Source organism: Leopardus geoffroyi, chromosome B1 (genome assembly GCF_018350155.1).
Source record: "Leopardus geoffroyi isolate Oge1 chromosome B1, O.geoffroyi_Oge1_pat1.0, whole genome shotgun sequence".
Lineage (NCBI taxonomy): Eukaryota > Metazoa > Chordata > Mammalia > Carnivora > Felidae > Leopardus > Leopardus geoffroyi.
In genome coordinates this window covers 25,037,493-25,056,135 of record NC_059327.1, presented here as the reverse complement: position 1 = coordinate 25,056,135, position 18,643 = coordinate 25,037,493, and the positions used below count along the sequence as shown (strand labels likewise).

At 38.2% G+C, this 18,643-nt stretch overlaps 1 protein-coding gene across 9 annotated transcripts in view; it reads right to left on the bottom strand.

The window, feature by feature from the left end:
* DLC1 (DLC1 Rho GTPase activating protein) overlaps nt 1-18,643 on the bottom strand; it is a 483,787-nt gene that overhangs the window by 57,181 nt on the left and 407,963 nt on the right. The window lies entirely within an intron of this gene.

Here is an 18,643-nt window from a genome sequence, read left to right as displayed (position 1 = left end):
GGTGGGAAAGTTGGACAACTACATGCAAGAGGATGAAACTGGACCACTTTCTAACACCATAGACAAAAATAAGCTCAAAATAGACTAAAGACCTAATGTGAAACCTGAACACATAATCCTAGAACGCAGGCAGTAATTTCTGACATTAGTGTTAGCAACAGTTTTCTACATGAGCCTACCAAGGCAAGGGAAACAAAAGCAAAAATAAGCTAATGGGACGACATCAAAATAAAAAGCTTTTGCACAGTGAAGGAAACCATCAATGAGATAAAGAGACAACCTACTGAATGGAAGAAGGTATTTACAAACGATATATCTAATAAGGAGCTAATATCCAAAATATATAAAGAACTTATACAATTCAACACCAAAACACCTCCAAACAATCTGATTAAAAAATGGGCAGAGGATCTGAATAGACACTTTTCCAAAGAAGACATACAGATGGCCAACAAACACATCAAAAGATGCTCCACATCACTAATCACTGGGGAAATGCAAATCAAAAACACCATGAGATATCACCTCACACCTGTCAGAATGGCTAAAATCAAAAAGACAAGAAATAACAAGTGTTGACGAGGATGTGACGAAAAAAGAACTGTCACGAATTGTTAGTGGGAATGCAAATTGGTACAGCCACTGTGGAAAACAGTATGGAAGTTCCTTGAAAAAAAAAAACCCAGAAATACCATATAATTCAGTAATATCACTACTGGGTATTTACCCAAAGAGAACAAAATACCAACTTAACACAATATATGCACCTCAGAGTTTACTGCAGCATTATTTATAATAGCCAAGATATGGAAGCGACCTAAGTGTCCATCAATAGATGAATGGATAAAGAAGGTATGGGGCAGGTGTGTGTATGCGTGTGTATAAAATATGTAATAGTATATCGAGCAGCCGTAAAAAAAAAGGATGAGATCTTGCCATGAATGGACCTAAAGGGCATTATGCTAAGTAAAATAAGTCAGAGAAAGAGAATACCCTATGATTGCACTCATATGTCGAATCTAAAAAAACCAAACAAACAAGCAGACCTATAAATACAGAAAACAAACGGATGGTTGTCAGAGGGAGGGGGTGGGGAATGGGTAAAACGGGTGAAGGGGAAAGGGAGACACAGGCTTCCAGTTACAGAATGAGTAAGTCATGGGAATACAAGGGAATACAGTCAATATGATATTGTACTAGCATCGTATGGTGACACGTCGTAGCTACGCTTGTGGTGAGCACAGCGTAAGATAGAGAGAAATTGAATCATTATGTTGTGCACCTAAAACCAATGTAATATTCTGTATCAAGTATACTCAAAATTAAAATTTTAAATAGTAAAGGAGACGTTTATGTGGTTCCTCCTACTTTGACTTTTAAATCCATATTCAGATGTCATTCTAAAGCATGCATTCAAAGAAGATTCTCAGCCATAGTTTTGAAAAGTTGAGTGAAATCACTGATGAGTTTGTTTCCACTAAGGAGATGCTTTGCGTTCATCTGAGTTGTCATGTGTTGCTGTTTCTTCACAGTAGACTGGGTCCTACAATAGTGATACTATGGCATGGGTTTGACCAATGCCTGAAAAAAATAAACGGTCCTTTTCCTTAGCTGCTAACTACAGCATGTTGGTCATTACAGTGTTATTTCTGGAACCCCCTACACAGCTCCAGATCATTAACTTACTTTAATAGCCGACAGGAGAATGGGGCTGCAGTTTGTCATCAAGCTTGGCTTTTCATGCATAACCGATTCAGTCAATTATCTGATATGGATTCAGTTGAATTAAGATGCATTTTGGGGGAATTGCAAGGCAACAAATTATACATTTTTAAAGCAGACCTGGCAATAAGACTCATGAACGGGGGGAGACTGATGTTTGAAGACTTGTTGGGAGAGAATAGACTAGATTGGATCTCTCTAATACAAATGTTTTATTATTGAACAAACTACTTCTGTACTGATTATTGCCATTTTTGGGGTAAGCTGACAAAACATATAAAAGGCAAAAAAAAAAAAAAATCAGAAAAGCCTACTAAATTTCAGGACTGAGTTCTCCAGATCTAAATTTAAAAAAATGAATCCGTGAGGATCCTAAGGTCTATGCATGTGTAGACTAGGGAAGAGATCTGATATAAATCGTGTTCCTAACCTGGTCATAGATACTATCCGTGGCCTTGAGTTGCTCACATAATAATATCTCTTTATTCTTAGTTTATTTTTAAAATATCACAAAATATATGATATACAATATACTACATATTAATTATCTATAAATAAAAATAGATATAATTTACATGACAGAACAAGGATGCTGGATCATTTAACTCAGGATTTTAAGTTTTAGATACAATATAATTTGGAGGTAAACATTATTATTACAGATAAGGAATTCAACTTAGAGAGGTTACATAGCTTGCTTGATTTCATACTTCTAATAATTAGGGAAGCAAGAACTTGAATCTGGTTCTCTTTGCAATGACGATTATGACCAGGGCTTTAAAGTCAAACTATGTGAGTGGGGAGCACTATTTCAGGTCTCCCCTTTACTCAACTGTAAAATGAAGGGATTGCACCAGATGTTCTCTCAGGTCCCCCCAGCTTTAGGTTCTAGTTTGTCTTGAACTACCGCGTTAACACTGTATTTATGTTCATTTTCACTTCCTTGTGTGAGGTTCTAAACACATCCAACATTTAAAAATGCTACTAATTAAACACAAAATGTTGGAAAGGAAAAAGCATCTGTTCTGTAGGTTACCATGACTCACAGCAATTCAGAATAGCAAACTGTGGTCCATTGAATGTGCTATTGCAAATCCCAAGACTGTACCTGCCACAGGGTAGAACCCTTTCCCCTGGAGGGCCAGTTTCTCGGGTTTCCTAAGTGCGTGCCAGAACCACGCTTTTCAGAAATCCATAAGTTAAGCTCTTCTCCTTTTGGACAAGCCTCCTCTACTGTCACTGAGGCCTCAAAAGGTATGTGGTGTTGTGTCTACACTTGCTTATGAAATTTGGACATGCAGCAAGGGCCTTCACTCAAATGACTCTCTTAAAAATGAACTCTTTTTCTCCTGTGTCACTGCTCTGATTTGCCATTTATATTTGGATTGTAATCATCCCCCCCCCCCCCCCCGGACTTTCAAAATGGAAGCTTGGTATCGCCATTTGTGTGATTTCTTTCACACTTTTCACTAAGAGTGGCTTTCCAACTTCCATGCACTTAATCTCTCTTCGAAGAAACCAATCGTAATTCTTAGAAAAGAATACTCAGCCACCGTCCCAACACATTACTCTTAGAACACTCTGGATCCAAGCCTTTCCTTGCAGGGACACACTTTTGGAACAACTACCAAAACTAATAAAAAGTGACAAACACACGTGCTGGCTGCCTTGTTTTCTTGCACCACACCCCACTCCATCGAAGTCATTATGTAGTCTGTCTGGGATGTAATAATATTCTACATTTGCACAGTTCTCTTAGGTAAACATTTTATTTCCCATAACATTCAATAATTGAACAAGATATTTTGTTGCATGTTCTTCTTTCACCTTCTGTCGCCTCCTTCTGTCGCCTCCAACCAGCATAACCTCTTGCATTATCAACACCTTCCGCCAGAGCGGTACACTTGCTACAATGGATGAACCTACACTGACACATCATAATCACTCAGTGTCCATAGATTACATGAGGCTTCACTCTTCTTATACATTCTATGTGTTTGGACAAATGTATCATGACACATATTTACCATGACAGTATTATATAGAGTAGTTTCACTGCCTTAAAAATCCTCTGTTCTTCAGGGTGTCTGGGTGGCTCAGTCGGACTTCGGCTCAGGTCATGATCTCATGGTTGACAAGTTCGGGCCCTGCATCAGGCTCTGTGCTGATGGCTCAGAGCCTGGAGCCTGCTTCAGGTTCTGTGTCTCCCTCTCTCTCTCTCTCTGCCCCTCCCCCTCTCATTCTCTGTCTTTTTCTGTCTCTCAAAAATAAACATAAAAAAAAATTTTTTTAAGTCCTCTGTTCTTCACCTAATATTCATTCTTCCCTCCCTCCTAACCCCTGGCAACCACTAATCTTTTTACTGTCTATGCAGTTTTGCCTTTTCTGGAATATAAAACAGCTTGGATATACAAGGCAAACAAACAAATACGTTGGAGGGGTTGGGGTTAAATGAGAAAACTCTGTACCTTCCTCTCAGTTTTGCTGTGAACCTATATCTTCTGGAAAATATAAAGCTTATTAAAAAATATATATGAAAGAGGGTTTAGCAGAACATGGACTATTGAATGATAAGGTCAAGTGTAAACAATTTGGTGTTCTAGAAGAAGTTAATATAAAGACTTTCGTAGTGGCTGAGGATTTTTCAGAACCAAAGAAAGATATAAATCCACAAGTACAGGAAGCAGAGTATACCAGGCAGAATAAATACAAAGAAATCCACACCTAGGCGCCATTTAGTGAACCTACAGAATACTTCAGAAAGAAAAAAAGAAACCTTAAAAGCACTGGTGAGAAAAGATTACCTGAGGAAAATGACAGTTAAATTGATGGCATACTTTATAACAGCAAAACACAAGCCAGAGAACTTGGGAATATCTTCAAGTTGGGGGTGGGGAGGAGGGTGTCCAGGAAGTCTGTAAGAAGGTGGGTGTAAGAAGTCTGAAGAATGAATGTGAAAGCCAGTTTCAGATAACCAAGAATAGAGGGAGTTGCTAATCAATACAACTTTACTAATGGAAATCTTGAAGGATATATTTAAAAGGAAAAATGATCTCAAAGGTTGAGAGTCAAGAGAGAATGGAGAGCAAAGAAACTGGTAAAATGCAGGTAAGCTGAAAAAAACTGCAGAGAATAGAAATAATAATAATAATAATAATAATAATAATAATAATAACAACAATAATAATAATGTCTGATTTGGGGGGGCTTAAAAAAGACAATTATAGGGATAACAGTCAGGAATAAATAATTAAAGTATACTAAGGTGCTTGTATTTGCTTATTGAATATGCATAGCAAGATTTCAAGAATCATCTTTAAATATTTTTTATGTTTACTTATTTTTGAGAGAGAGAGAGAGAGACAGAGCACGAGCAGGGGAGGGGCAGAGAAAGAGGGAGACACAGAATCCGAAGCAGGCTCCAGGCTCTTAGCTGTCAGCACAGAGCCCGATGTAGGGCTTGAACTCATGAACTGTGAGATCATGACCTGAGCCAAAGTCGGATGCTCAACCAACTGAGCCACCAAGGTGCCCCCGAAGAATCATCTTTAAAAGAACTGAAATAGTTAGTAGGGGGAAAATGTGGAATAAGAAAACAAAGAGATTTAAAATTTTTGAAGTAAGAAAGGCAGAAGACAAAGATATAGGAGAGAGTAGGTCAAATTAAAAATACACATAAATGTTCAAATAGATCAGCACTTATGAGTAATAATAATAAATATAAATGGTCTCAAGTTGCCACTTAAAAGCCAAATCTGAGAGATCATGTTGGTCTCCAATAAAAATATAAACGAAGATAAAAATAAAAATCCAGCTATGTATTAACTTGAGCTACGTCAAAACCACTAGGATATGAAAAGATACACAGGGCAAATATTAAGCAAAAGAAAATTAGGGTAGCTACATAGACAGAAATAAAAGTCTACAATTCAAAAAGAACTATAAGTGGTGAAGAGAGCTGCTACCCAACACTAAAAAAGTTCATTTAATGACTAAAATAAAATGATTCTGAAGCTGTGTGTCCTGAATAAAATAACCTCAAAATCTACAAAGCAAAAATTGGTAGAATTGGAGAAATTGACAAATATCATGGTGGGTGATTTCTAGAGACTTCTCATAATTTTGGATAGGTTCAGCAGACAAAAGAAAGAAAAAGTAAAATAGAAACATTTTAATAATCATGTGTAGATTTCTGAATCCATTGATTAGAACACATATACTCCCTACACTGTAATACTAAGACCACACAAACAAAACAACCATTGACCGTAAACTAAGCCAATGAGCAAATCTTAACACATTTCAAAGTGCTATCAAACTGACCACTGTGGTGGTTTTAAAACATGTGCAGAAAATCTTTTGCAATCTTCTCCTCAAAAAGTAGAGTCAATGTTCCCTCCGCTTGAACCCAAGTGGTCCTGTGACCTTCAATAACGAGAGTGTGGTACAAGTAATTCTGATTTACTTCCAAAATGGGTTAGAAAAGGTCATGTGGCTTCAGCCAGTTTTTCTTGAGAGATATTTGGATATCCTGAGTCCCTGATGGGCAGAAAGAACTGGAAAGGCAAGAGAGAGAGGCCGATGTCGGAGGAACTCCATTTTAGCCCATGGCTGTTTGAGATTTCCCAACCGAGGCACCAGACCTGTGAATGGGAGAACCCTTTGAGAGACCCCAACCCTCACTACCATCTGACTGCAACTGCCCTAGAAACCCTGAGGAAGAACCGTCTTTTTGAGTCTGTCGACTTCTAGATCCATGAGCAAAATAACTGCCATTGTATCATGCTACTGTCTTGGGTCTTGTTATACAGAGAACAGTGGTATTCTTTGACTGAAATGTAATTACATAACGGCAGTATGCATTTTAAATGTTTTAATTCAATTTATAAAGGTACTAAGTATCACATGATCCAAGAAGAAATCATACTGAAAAATTTAAAATACTGAATGATCATAAAAGTACTGCATATTGAAAACTTGTGGGATATAATGGCAACCAGTATTTGATGACATGTATAAGCTTAATTGTTCATACAAGCAAAGAAGAAAAGCTGAAATGAGAGTGCCCAGCTTAGGAAAATAACAAAAGAATAAACTCAAAAAAAACATAACAAAGGGATTAATACATAAAAGAGTAGAAATTAATAAAACTAGAAGGGATGAGCAAGCATGGAAAACAGCAGTGAATAAGCAAACTGCAAAATGCTTAAACTAATTACTAATCGACATGCAAATTGGTACCATAATTAGCTGACATTTTACATACACCGGATTTACAATTAAAAAGTCTGGCAATGTCTGGGGCGCCTGGGGTGGCTCAGTCGCTTAAGTGTCCGACTTCGGCTCAGGTCACGATCTCATGGTTCGTGGGTTCGAGCCCGACATCGGGCCTGTGCCGACAGCTCAGAGCCTGGAGTCTGCTTCGGATTCTGTGTCCCCCTCTCTCTCTGCCCCACCCCTGCTCATGCTCTGTCTCTGTCTTTCAAAAATGAATAAAAAACAACAAAAAATTTTTAAAGTCTGGCAATGTCAATTGTTGCCGAGGATGTGGAATGGTGCTGTGGACGTGTCTATTGGCACAACTCCTTATAAAAGCAATTTTATATTTATTTTAAAAGTGAACATTAACTATGCTATGATCGAGCAATTCTGCTCTGAGGTATGTATCCTAGAGAAACTCTGGTATAACTCAAAAATGTTAGCAGTAACATTATATTAGGAAAGGCTGGAAATAATCCCAACGTCCATCAAGTGGAGAATAGATCTTTTATTTATTTAAAAAATTTTTATTTAAAGTTTATTTATTTTCAGAGAGACAGAGAGATAGGGCAGGTGAGTGGGGGAGGGGCAGAGAGAGAGGGAGAGAGAATCCCAAGCAGGTTCCGCACTGGCAGCACAGAGCCCAACGTGGGGTTTGAAACCACAAACTGTGAGAACATGACCTGAGCAGAAGTCAACAGCCAGATGCTTAACCGACTGAGCCACCCAGGTACCTTGAGAATAGATCTTTTACACCGGCATATTTTCACAGTGAATGACATACAGCAGTGAAAAGAAGTGAGCTATAGCTTTGTGCGACAACATGGATAAATCTCCGCAACAATGTTGAATGCAATACCAGGACTGAAAATAAAATGCTTATGTGGTAAAAGTAATTCACAAGATGGGAAGGGAATGCTAGATTCAACATTCAGGATGGTGATTGCCTCTGGAGCAAGGCAGGGAGACAAGCTGGGGAAAAACTCAGCTGGGCAGCTTTAACAGGAAAGGTAATATTCCAGATCTTCAGCTGGGTTTTGGATTAACAGCTGTTGTATTATTATGTTTTATAACTGATATTCACATATATTTTCTTGTTGGTAACAAGATTTAAAAAAATTTCTTTTTCTAACGTTTATTTATTTTTGAGAGAGAGAGAGACAGAGCGCAAGCAGGAAGGGTGCAGAGAGAGAGGGAGACACAGAATCCGAAGCAGGCTCCAGGCTCTGAGATGTCAGCACAGAGCCTGATGCAGGGCTCAAACCGAAGAACCGTAAGATCATGACCTGGGCTGAAATCGGACGCCCAATCGAATGAGCCACCCAGGCGCCCTGATATCAAGATTAAAAAAAAAAAAATTTTTTTTAATGTTTATTTATTATTGGAAGACAGAGAGACAGAGGATGAGCATGGGAGGGACAGACAGAGGAGGAGACACAGAATCCAAAGGAGGCTCCAGGCTCTGAGCTGTCAACACAGAGCCCGACGCGGCACTTGAACTCACAAAATACAAGATCATGACCTGAGCTGACGTCGAACACTTAACCGACTGAGCCACCCAGGCGCCCCCCGCACCCCCCCCCCCCCCCCGCCTCCGGTATTAAGATTTTTTTAAAAAAGAAGTAACATTGGAGAAATTTTATTACATTGGTAAAAAAAAAAAAAATCTACTGTAGAGTCAGATCCAGACTTGAATCCTGCTACTGCCACCTGTTTGCTACATTATCTTGGAAAAGTTACTTCAACTTCAAATCTTATTTTCCTCATTCATCATATGGAGATAATACCTCCCTGGGTAGTTGTGAGCATTAAAACTGATTGTTTATAAAGGGCTCAAAACATATTTATGCACTTAATAAGCAACAGTAACTGAAACCTTAACTCAAAATCTATTTTTGATGTGTGTGTGTTCAATTTGTTTAGGCTCTTAAATATACTGTAATATTTGTAGTTGTAATTGCATTGCACTGCTATTTTACCTGTGTCTTTTAAAAAAAATTTTTTTTTATGTTTATTCATTTTTGAAAGACAGAGAGAGACAGAGCACAAGCAGGGGTGGGGCAGAGAGAGGGGGACACAGAATCTGAAGTAGGCTCCAGGCTCTGAGCTGTCAGCACAGAGCCCGACGCAGGGCTCGAACTCACGAACCGCGAGATCATGACTTGAGCTGAAGTCGGATGCTCAACCGATTGAGCCACCCAGGCGCCCCTTACCTGTGTCTTAAAAGGACTCTTTTTCATTTAATTATTGTACTAGCTATCCTCCTACTGTTATCACTGAAAAGTTCCAGAACTAGTGAATCAGTGATTCTGAAAATAATTAAATCTAAATTTATAAGTTATTACAAAGTAATTCTCTGTATCTCACTTATTTCGCTTATTTGCATTAGTTTACATTATCAAAGCCAAATAATATTAATAATAATAATAATAGTAGTAATGGTAATTTGACTCTGTAAAGAAACATCTACGTTTCCAATGTTAAAGTTCATTCTTATCACATCGCATCTAAGACACGGGCCTTCCATGTTTATTTCAGGTCTATGCTTAAAAAAATTGTATCATACTACTCATTCTACTAGAATGTTTAAAAGTGGGGAGATAAAATCCAAGATCGTAACCCAGCACAGAGAACTAGGAGGAAAAGCAAACCAGGTCATTTAATCTAGAAGTCATAGGACATTCTTGGTGAGTTTTGATTTGATCTGGTCCTCAAGTAGGCCTGCTCCTAAACAATCATTTGAAATCTGCATCAAATTTAGAAAGAATGAAGGGAACACTGATTAATACGGTATAAATTTTCAATCTCTCTGCAATGATCTATCTAATTTTAGGCAAGGTAAAGGCAAGAGATTCCACTGGCATCCTCTAAAAAGTATTAAATATGAATTAATCAGCTCACAATTTATGTACTTTTTCCTCATTTGCCTGAGTGTCTAGGATCTACGTTTTAGTCAAAAAAAAATTTTTTTTCCTTATGAGGCTATAACAGAAACTGAACATACAGGTTTTATCATTTGAACTCCTCCTCAGAACTGAGCTTCCAAACAATAGTCCCCGATAGTCCCAGACTCCTGGAGAAGTGACAGATCCAAGCAGATACTCTGGCCTAAATCAATCTTCAGGGCAAGACGAAGAATGGCAGATGTAGGACCAGCAGCTTCCCTAAATCACTACGTGTGGATTTCTCATTCTTCGAATTTTCAAAATGAATCTAGCACTTGTCTGCACTAACAGCCTTGTGATCCAAATGGTCTTTTTTTTCCCTCCATCACCAGTCTCAAATCTTAAAATCAGAAAAGGGAATCTGGATATTCCACACTTACGTAGAGGCAGGAGTCCTTACCTGAAAGTGACATGCATGGTGGAGCAGGTCTGTTGCAACAAGGCTAAGGTTTGAATAGTGCTCCCCAGTATCTTCTGTGATTGCGAAATGTGGGCTGTCAGCACATCCAGATTTGGTTTCTAGGCCACTAACGGCTAAGCAGGGCCTACAGGGAGAAACTCCCAACAGCGAAATCCCACGCGCGCGTGTGTGTGTGCGTGCACGCCTGAGCTACACAAATGGGACATTTTCCTAAAGACCTAACCTTAAGTTTTCAGTCTTGATGCTCTCAATCCTCACTCTTCCAGGCACTTCCGGGACAGCAAACACCCACTGGTCAGTAATGGCTGTATAATAGTTTTCACTGATCAGAAATCTCAACAGAAAATACACACAGAGGGCACAGTCTCATTCCTGATAAAGCTTAACTTCAAGCAGAATTTCAAAGCCTTTCCATTTTCATTTCCTAGTTCCAATACCACCCCAGGATGAAGCTCTTTTTTTTTTTTTTTTTTGTTCATATATGAAGCCTATTCTTCTCCTTTAATTTCCCCCAAATTCCAAAAAAGCACAACTAAGATGCCCCATTATATTCCTGGCATTAATGACCTCATTTCCTACTCCCAGAACTCTCTCTGGAACAGTTTTTTTCTTCTCCAGGGACAAACTGGCTGGAGTTCTTTTCTTGTCCCTAGCCCTTCACTGAGGCATGTCCTGCTCATAGTCTGTTATTAGACCTTAATGTTTCTCCTTTATTCACCCACTCCTCACCTCATTCACTCTGTCTGATCTGGGTTCTACTTCTTGGCTCTATCGAAGCTGACCTGTTCCTTCATGCTTCCCAGACAAGCAGTGCTGGCACTAATATTTATCAAGCTCTCTTTGAGAGTTAATACTTTTTATTCCACCCTCAGAAAGGCAAAGAGATCCTATATACTTGGCCTGGCTTACCATCAGTTGGAAGAACATCTGTACATGGGAAGCAATGATGTAGAAACAAACTTTAAGGCCTCGCTGACCGGGGCTTCAATAAAACAGGAGATTGTGAGGGAAAAAAGACTCCATTAATAGTTTTCGGGTCATCGGGACTCTTGTTTGCACTTGGTTGGGGAAGACTTGTCCAAGTGAATTACTTTCAAAGTCTCCGTTTCAGACTGAGATTTCATTCTGCTGGTAACCACAACACTTGTTTATAGAACTCTTCCAAAGGATGTCATAGGCATTTTTCAAGATCTGTCAGCTCTGGGCCAGTATTAAATCAGCTATTCATGTCTGAAGGGTGTAGTATTGCCCATAAAACCAACACCACCTGAATGTCATTTGTGGTCTGGGATGTATACATGTACGTGTGTGTGTGTGTGTGTGTGTGTGTGTGTGTGTGTGTGTCTGTTAACATACATCCCTCCTGACCCTCTCAGGTAGCTGAAGAGGAATGTGTAGTTAAGACAAGACTATGTGGGTTGGGTTCGGGGAGGCTCCATGACCTCTTTTATTGCATGCATCTATTTTTAACAACCTTTTTCTTTAATTAGAAAAAAAAAAATTTATGAGTCTTTTCTTTTAAAATTCATCTCACCTTCAATGTAATCAAGGAGTCATAACCAAGGAGAACTGACAGAGAGTAAGGATTGTAATGGCTTGCCCAGCAGGCTCAATTATTCCCTTAAAGGTCTATTTTTTTCCTTCTAATTACATGAGGCAGTGATTGGGAGGATGGTAACCAATAATAAGGGCTTCATTGTCTCTCTTTTTTTCTTAGTCACCAATACTCTAATTCCTCATAGAGTGCACTTAACAAGGAGCTCTGGAGGAGCCACGGTGTGGAACCCTGGTCATGTGGCTCACCAGCACAGACAGAGGGCTGTAAAAGAAAGGAGCTGGGATGGCTTTAATATCCTGTTAGACAGAAGCATGACAGATTAGTGGGGGACTCCTTCCTTCTCAGGAAACCAGGCCTCTGGCTATAGCTTTGTCTTCAGCTCAGTCTTAGATCTTTATAAACACTTTCCCCCTGAACTTTAAAGGACCCATGCTTTTTAGCAACAGTTTAATGTGCATGAAACAAAAACTCAGATAAAGCGTTCAAGCATAAAATCTTATTGAAGGGTCTGATTTCTCAAGATGCTTTCTACAAACTGAGACTTCACGTACAGAAAAATATTTCAACAGAAAACTCGTTCATTAGGGAAAATACCAGCCTTAAAAATGCATGAGTCTTAAGAGACAAAACAGATGAACAGAAGGGAAGGGAAACAAAAATAATATAAAAACAGGGGCGGGGGGCAAAACAGATGAGACTCATAAATATGGAGAAAAAAACAGAGGGTTACTGGAGGGGTGGTGGGAGGGGGGGATGGGCTAAATGGGTAAGGGGCACTAAGGAATCTACTCCTGAAATCATGGTTGGACTCTATGCTAACTAATTTGGATGTATATTAAAAAAAAATAAAACAAGATAAAATAAAACCAATGCATGAGTCTTTATATGTACTATTGAATCTCAACTGCTTTAAAGAGGTGCAGTCTGCTATACTCCATTAGGCACAGGTTGTAGTCAAGGTCCTCAGTTAAGTGTCTTGAATAAGAGATGTCTAAAAATGGAGCAGGGCAGTTGGGAGGCAGTAAGTAGGAATTACAGGGATTGGAACCATATGATGAAGAAATATCTGGGGAAGATGAATTATAGAAAAGGGAATGTGAATCTTTATAAAACACGGATAAAGATCTGTAGCAGATGTCTGAAGACAGTAGACACAAAAGACGACTCACAGACATGAAAAACCATGTGATATTTACTTGGAAGACTCAATATTTATATCTGTCACTTCTCCCTTAGTTAATCCATCAATGTAGTGAAATATCAAAACAACAACAACAACAACAACAACAACAACAACAACAGTATGTTGTACGAGCAATGATTGCTAACATATATTGAGTGCTATCTATGTTATACACTCTCTGACTGCTTTCGTCTCCTAAACAGTTTAATCCCCCAATAATCTTATGATTATTTATTTCCCCATTTAAGAATTTAAGCAACTTGCCTAAGGTCACACAGCTGGCAAACCATAGAACCGAGATTCCAACCCGAGGATTCAAACTCCAGAGCTTAAGCATTATCTGTACTTTCAAATCAATGGAACTGAATCGTGAGTCTAGACATTGACACAAACAGAGGAATTTAGATTTTATTAGATGTAGGATCGCACACCATTGGATGATTATTCAATATCTGAGGGTGAGACACCCAGGGAGCCATCTGGAAACAAAGTTGGACCATTGTCCACTCTTCACACCAAAGTATTTTTCAAATGTATCAAAAGTTTAAAAAGGAAACCAAAGAAAATCAGGGTGACTGAATGACAGATGTTGGGGGAAAGACACTGAATTTTATACTAACTATTTGCATTTATTGTCTGTTATACTTAATTATTTTAAAAGAGAAAGAAAATAACATGATAGAGCTGCCTACCGTGTGTGTGTGTGTGTGTGTGTGTGTGTGTGTGTGTGTGTTACAGATAAATGCTACTGGCATTCAGAACTATTACTGAAGGAATACATCTCTGGGGGTTTACTCTACCCCAGAAAAATGTAGCTGTCCTGTGCCTATTTCTATGTGATATTATAGGTGGTTCGCTTTTTACAGTTTTTTATTAATTTAACAGTATGAACTTCCTCTCCAGGTTACTAAATATAGTGTCTGATTTATTTGAGTGAGAGACTGTTGTAAAATCTGAGGCGTTCTTTGTGGAGCAGAGGCTGATCTTTTGTTGGAGTTTAGTGCCTCCAGAAAGTGGCCATCATGCCACATTTTCTGCAGTTCACATATCCTGGTCCATAAGAAGTTCTGAAATGGCCCAGAAGATAGTAGTCAGTCATTGTTACCAATGGATGATGAATTTTGTGTCCTTTCCTTGACAAGTATAAATCATTCTTTTGGCTTCACTGTAAGTTTTTAAATAAAACACAATAATTCCGAGTTTATAAATATATATGCAAAAGGAATGGCAATATATTTGATTAGTTTCAACTGTATCTCAAATAAGTGTTGATTAAAGCATCTTTATTTAGTGAAGTGACAGATTATTCTCGGTAAATGAAGCACTGATTTTAATTTCCATGGAATACTGGGGCAACCATTAGAAATAAGTTGAACTATCCCAAGTCAAATATCCACTTTTAGAAATTTGACTGATTGTAAGCTTTAACACGAAATGAATGCTGCATTTCCATTATGTTTAAGAAATGGCCACATGCTACCACTGGGGACTCCATCAATTATCTGAAAGGCTGCTGCCATTTGTGCCTTGGGGAATTAGCTGGTGAGAGGATTCATTTTAAGCTTACGACTTAATAAAGCTTTGGTAACTATCTTGACCATTCCACTTTCAGGCATACTCCTTCCCAGTATGCTGCCTCTGTACATTTTCCTCTCTCCCGCGCAGGTCCCAGCCTCTGCTTTAAAAATGTTTCAATTTTATTCTTTATTACACACACATATTTAGTGTAGAAAAAATAGATAATACAGATGGATCAAGGATGGAAAGAAAAAGAGAAACCACTTTATCTTCCACCAAGAAATATGTACTACTATTTTGTTATGTACATAACAGAACCTCTTACACTAATCACTATTTTTTTGCCAATTAAAAAAAACTTACACACATAACACATCGCTCACATCTAAAATACCAAATATTATAGAATTGAATGAATTCAAAAGTGAAACTCCCACATCTATTGTAGTAGCTAGTCTGACTATGCAAATCATTTTCTATGCAATTACTAGTATATTCTATGTATGTATATGTATATAAACACATATCCTTTTTTGTTTGCAAATTTCTATTTAAACTGTGCTACAGCTTGCTCTTTTAAATATAACATATTTAAATAAAACATATTAAATAACATATTAAATAAAAACATAATATACAATTAGGTACGACATACCTAATTGCTTTTAAATTTTGTATAGAACTCTGTTATATGGCTATACCCTAATTGTTTACCTAGCCCTCTAATGATGGACATCTGCAATGTGTCCTGTTTTTACCGCTACAATTGCTTCAGTGACTATCTGGTATGGGTAGGTTTCGCATCAGGAGCACAGGACAAAACTATCTCCTCCAAAAATCCAGCAAAAAGAAAAACTACATATGGTTAAACATCAGTATTTTTCATCTTAGAATCTTAAATATGATAATTTTAATGAAAGTCCTAGTTTATAATTTTTTAAGTCTAAATTTTTAATTTACTTATATAGAAAAAGCATGTTCACCCAAATCAGACATTTTCGATGCCTCAGGAGGTCTGCTAATAAAGTATCGAGATACGTGCTTTTAGTTAAATAAAACTTCAATAATAAAATATTGAGATAAATGCTTTTAGTTAAATAAGACTTCAATATTCTAATATTTCTTTTGTAAGTTCCCATATATTTTAAATTATATTGCTTACTGTATTAATTTGTAATTGTAAGGCCCTCATCACGCTAAATGTCTAGCTAATTTAGGATTAGCCCCAAATTTGATTTCTCCTAATAAATACTTATTGATGAAAGTGCAGTAAAGATATTATTTAATAGTTCACCTGAGAAATAAAGGAACTCAAAGCTATAAGTCAGTGTTAACTTCATCTGAATATATTAACTATAAGCCAAAAGCCTATAAATAAAATGGAATGAGAAATTTCTAACTAGCTTCTTTGCCTTATAAAATTGAAACATTTTTGAATAGATGAAATGGAAACTAATCTGGCTTAATTTTTCATTCTGATTCCTAATTTTTAAGATGTTTTTTAAAAGTAATGTGCTCTCTAGATTTATTCTGAATATGGTATCCCTTCTTTCCTGACTTCTAACATTTGAGGAAATGTGATCACTTATTTTCTGGTTGCTTGCTGAATCAGCAAGGAGAATCAATGCAGCAATCCAGCAAAGATGTGGCTACAGCATTCAAGGTGAATAATGTCTAAAATATAGTACTATTGTTTCCACCGGGAAGTTAGTTTCAATTAATATATTATTAAGCTCATTGCTAACCAACTGTTCCAACCTTAGCTCAAGCTGTGTCCTAGAGCAACCTCCTACCATCAGTATGATGGCCAAAAGGCCATCCCAGAGGATCTAAGTTATAGTCACACAAAGGATATTGAGTACATAGTTTTGTTTTGTTCTGGATTTCTTCCCGCTGTGCCAAATGATTACAAGGTTACGAGGTTAGGGTGTGCTGGATGCCCCAGATGCTTTTTATATATTAGCTCGAACTTTGCCTTACATTGTTCTGCCATGTGAGACGCCTTCAGGAAAACTCTTCTCTTCCTTCCCATCGAAGCCTAGAGAAACCCTTCTCTCAGAGTATTTTCTCTCTCGGAAATTCTACCTCTTGAGTCATTGGCAGGCTAAGTATTCACATACTTCCCATCCTTTCCTTTCAGGGCTTAATCATAGTTGTTAGGAGGAGGAAAGGGTGGGTTCCTACATTTATAAATTCTAGAATGAAAGGTTATGAAAAGTCCAAATGGTCCTGTATCTGATCTGGCTAAAGGCAATGTTTGCAACTCACAAGTTCAGGCGAAAGGCTGGCTGAGAGCCTTCTTAGGTAGGAAGCGGCAGGTAAGAACTCTTACAAGTCGTACTCAGGAGCAACCTGACGCCTCTGCCCCTCTGAAAGTGAAAACCTCCCTGAAGTCAGTGTCTATTTTAAGAGAATACATTAGAGATAGAAAGAATAGCGGCTTTCTAAGAATTGCTCTTGCGAGGGACTAATTTTTTTCAGGTGTGAAGGTGAGACTAAAAAGGCCAGGCTTAACCGCGGTGACTGGAATCTGATTCCTAGACAGGAAGGATAAACAACTGTGTGAGTGGTGTTCACACAGAACCTTCACACTGATTTACACAGAGTTCTTGGGAACTCGTCATGCATGTCGCACTGACCTTGCCAACTCAACCGCCTTAGTCAGAGGAGGCAGGATACTTGTCCACACCATCACTTACAAATCAAATCCCATCACCCCACGCAACTAACTTTCCCTCTCTTTGGTAGGCAGGATCAAGTGACTGCAACACTCTGAGACGTGAAGAACGCAGAGACAGACGTTAAAAATCTTTGGCGGTAAAATTAAAACAACAACAACAACAACAACACTAGACATGCCATTTGAGGAGAAATGATTGGAGAAGGAGCAGAAGTGGGAAGTGACATTGAGCCTGGAAGAGTGTGGGAAGAGAAAAAAATTCACCACAGAGAGGAAGCACATGTGTTTTGGCAAGAGAGACCCTGCCACCAGTTACTGCTGGCAGGAATGGTAGGAAGAAGTAGGGCAATTAAAAAAAAAAAAAAAAAAGAGGGGGCAGTGATTAAAGGTAATGCAGCATTTGACACATAACAAAGCATTGGTAATCACCACATAGCTGTTTACTGGCTTCCAAATCAAAGGCTACCTGAGTTTAATCTCGACTGTCTGAACAAAAAGGGTTGTAAGAAGTCTGTCGCCTTGCACAAATAATATATTACTGGAACAGTGATGTAAAGGAAGAATTCTTCAAAGATGCTGCTCTGAGCTCCAGAACTTATTTATTTATTGATTAAAAAAAATTTTAATGTTTTTCAGTTTTAAGAGACAAAGAGAGACAGAGCGTGAGCTGGGGAGGGGCAGAGAGAGAGGGCGACAAAGAACTCGAAGCAGGCTCCACGCTCTGAGCTGTCAGCACAGAGCTTGACACGGAGCTCGAACTCACAAACTGTGAGATCATGACCCGAGCCAAAGTTGGTCGCTCAATCGATTGAGCCACTCAGGTGCCCCGAGCTCTAGAATTTATATGGGTAACTACGTGACTATATTTAAATTTTACCTAAATATAAATCCTCACAGATTTTGGGGTATACTTTTCACACTCGGAGTGGGAACTTGGCGTTTATAATATTTATTACATACGGATTACAATTATATTCCTTTTCCTTTGCTACCAGATCAGTTTACATTTTTCCTGTCAGTTTTTACTTATCATATGTAATGCTTGATAACAAAAATAAATTTTTTAAAGAGAAAACATCTCTCACCAGTTTAATTTACTCACTAGTTTACAGTAGTTGAATTCTTTGAAACTAGATATCATGAGAATATTCCAGGGTTTGGAACTTGTGCATACAAACCAGCTGGACTTTGTTTAAAATTTTAAAGCCTTCAAATATTTCACTGAAAGAAACCCAAGATATCGTTTTTTATAGGTGCCAAGAGGTCACGTTTTTACTGGTTCATCTGTGTGTCATATAAAAAGTCCTTAGTATTTTTAACTATAGTAGGTCTCTAGATTCCCTGCCTAATCGCCTCA